Raw genomic sequence first — 3376 nt, 5'->3', positions numbered from 1 at the left:
CTAATAAAAAAGGAGAAAATTTGCAGTAGTTTTCCTTGGCTCTTGAGTTGACATATGTTACTATTGCTATTCAGCTGTGTGATTTATCTGAGAAATCAGTGCTGAGTTTTGAAGTGATTCAAGAATTAATTCTCTATGAATAGCCCGTGCAGAATAAGTACAGGCAACAAGTTTAGAAAACAAATTTAGCACGACCTGAGTTGGAATTTGATAAGATGTATTACATCTGATGGGGTGAATATATGTGTGGAACAGAAAAAGGTAAAATAAGATGATGTGAAAAGCTTGTAAGAATTATAGAGGTTTAATGCCTGTGGTTGTTATTGTGTTATTCATCAGCAGGTGAATTTGCAGAAAGTATTTGAATCTCAAGTGTAATTAAAGCAAGGTCAGTGGTGAGCTTTGTTTGATCTTATGGGTATAAAGGGCATTACTTGCATATATTCTTGTCAAAAATAGAAGTTAAATATTAGGACTTTCCCTAGTACAGACTGTTTGATGGAATAGAAATTATAAAGATGTATTGCAGGGTTTTTTAAAAATATTAAAGTATCATTGATATTAGGTCTTATGCTGATTTCAATTATACAACACAGTGGTTCAACAGTTACTCATTTTATTAAATCCTCACCCCTTCTAGTACAGTCACTATCTATCAATATGGTAAGATGTTACAGGATCTTAAAATGTGGTCTATATGCTATATTACCATCCCCATGACCAACTTATATTGTAATTGTGAATTATGCTCCTTTATCCCCTTTCTCATCACCCCTACTCATCCCAAGCCTTCCCCTTTGGTAACCACCAGTCCCTTTCAGTGTCTGTGAGTTTACTGCTATTTTGTTCCTTCTGTTTTGCTTTGTTTTTATACTCTACAAATAAGTGAGATCATTTGGTATTTGTCTTTCTCCACCTGGCTTCTTTCACTGAGCATAGTACCCTCTAGATCCATCCATGTTGCTGCAAATGGGAGGATTTCTTGTCTTTTTATGGCTGAACAGTATTTCATTGTGTATATGTATTGCTGCTTTTTGGGCTCGGGGATAAAAATGAAATTTTTATGGAAGAGAATTGCCCTCAAGCACTATTATCAAATACTGAATGGCTTTGGAAATTAGCTTTTACTGCACACTTGCTTATGTTCTTTCAATGAATTCAATCTAAAATTAAAAGGCAAAAAAAGTGCTGATATGTAAAACTTGTACTACAATAATACCATTTAGACCAAAACTAATGTTTGAAGCACCAGTAGCATCAAACTGCTTTATATACTTGCAGGGTTTTCAAAACTTAAAATATAAAGTTAGGACACTGTTTCTTCCCCCACAGCCCTTTTACACAATTCACAGAATATATATTTTCTGAGCTGCAATTCCAGCAGCCTTTTTCAGACTTCAGTTCAAATGCAAAGGAAATTACCATATTTCAAAATATATTTAACTGCTTAATTGAAGAGCTTCCACCTAACCTGCAATTGGAAGTGATTAATCTGCAGCATAATGACACACTAAAAGAAAAATATCAATAGGATAATCTAAGAGAATTTGAGAAATTCCTCCCAGGTCTTGAATAAGCTCAATTAAAATTATGTGCTCATTGATTTATATCAATAATCATCAGAACGTACCTTTGTGAAAAGACACTTTCACAGATGAAATACAAAAAATATCTCATATACCATCAAGAGATGAGCATTTGAAATCTTTTTTGGTGATAGAGAGCATTCACTTTGAATTGTAATTAAGTGAAATGTTACACCCTATTTTAGTTTACTAGGGATGCCATAACAAATGAAGAACCACAAACTGGTGACTTTAAAAAACAAATTTATTGTCTCACAGTTCTGGAGGCTGAAAGTTCAAGATCAAGGTCTTACACAGTTGGTTACTTTTTAATTTTAAAGCAGTTTTAGGTTCACAGCAAAATTGAGAGGGAAGTGGAGGGTGCCATGCGCCCCCCTGCCCCCACACATGTATACTCTCCTCGATTGTTAGCATCACCCACCACAGTAGTAAATTTGTTAAAATGCTAAAGAATGTGATTGCTGGATCATATGCTAAAAGTATGTTTTGTTCTGTAAGAAACAACCAAACTGGCTTTAGGAGTGGCTGGACCAGTTTGCCTTCCCACCTATGAATTTGCTCTTTCACACACATTTGGGGTGTAGCTCTTCTTGGGTCCCAGTGGTTTTTGTTTTTTTTCCTGAGGGATACTTACAATCTGGAGTGATCTTAACAACAGGTGCTCCTCATCTCCCTCCACAACTATTCTAAGTTGCCTTTGTCCTCAGCTATCATTTCTGTCGGTCTCAGTACCTTAGCTGGTGAAGTGACCCAAATGCTCATTCCTGGGGAGTCTGCGTCTCTGGGAAACCATATTTCTCTCAGGCAGGATTGGGGCCACCAGTGAGGAAAAGGTTTCTCTCTACTTTCTTACATTCAGTGTTTAGGGGCTGAAAATTAAACTGACAAAAAACAGATGAGCAAGAGAAAAGACAGATTTTTTCATTCATAGAGCTAGATGCAGAAGTTCACAGACAAGATGAGACTCAGGAATGTGGTTAGAATTTGCGATCTGTGTATTATCTTAATAGGAGAAAGGGGCAAGAAAATGTGCTTATAGGATAACAAATGACTTTCAGGAAAGATAAGTGGGCCCTTAGGAAAATAGATAGATGATGATACTTTCATGACTGTCTGTTTTCAGCTTGCTGCTGACTTCTCTCTAGTGATGAGCCATTGGAAGATATAGTACATATTCACAATAGAATGTTATTCAGCCATAAGAAGAAAACAAATCCTACCATTTATATGGATGGAGCTAGAGGGTATTATGCTCAGTGAAATAAGTCAGGTGGAGAAAGACAAGTACAGAATAATTTCACTCATCTGTGGAGTGTAACAACAAAGGAAAACTGAAGGAACAAAACACTAGCAGACTCACAGAACCCAAGAATGGACTAGCAGTTACCAAAGGGAAAGGGGTTGGGGACAATGGGTAGGAAGGGAGGGGATAAGAGGATTAAGGGGCATTATGATTAGCACACATAATATGGCAGGGGGGCACAGGGGAGGAAGTATAGCACAGATCAGCTTACTATACTGATGGACAATGATTATAATGGGGTATATGGTGGGGACTTGATAATAAGAGGAATGTAGTAACCACAATGTTCCTCATGTGAAATCTGAGCATAAGATTGTATTATTATCAATGATAACTTAATAAAAAATAATAATAGTGAAAGGACTTACAACAATTAAGTTCATTTGAAGGGGTTCTTTTTTAGACAGATAAGGGACTTTAGAATAAAAACCTATTTTCAGATGCCTTCAGCTCAAAATAATGTTTATATCACAGTGGCATATTCTAG

The sequence above is a fragment of the Manis javanica genome, chromosome 5 (assembly GCF_040802235.1).
Source record: "Manis javanica isolate MJ-LG chromosome 5, MJ_LKY, whole genome shotgun sequence".
NCBI classification, from domain to species: domain Eukaryota; kingdom Metazoa; phylum Chordata; class Mammalia; order Pholidota; family Manidae; genus Manis; species Manis javanica.
The sequence above is the reverse complement of the archived record's forward strand: the minus strand, read 5'-3'. Positions refer to the sequence as shown.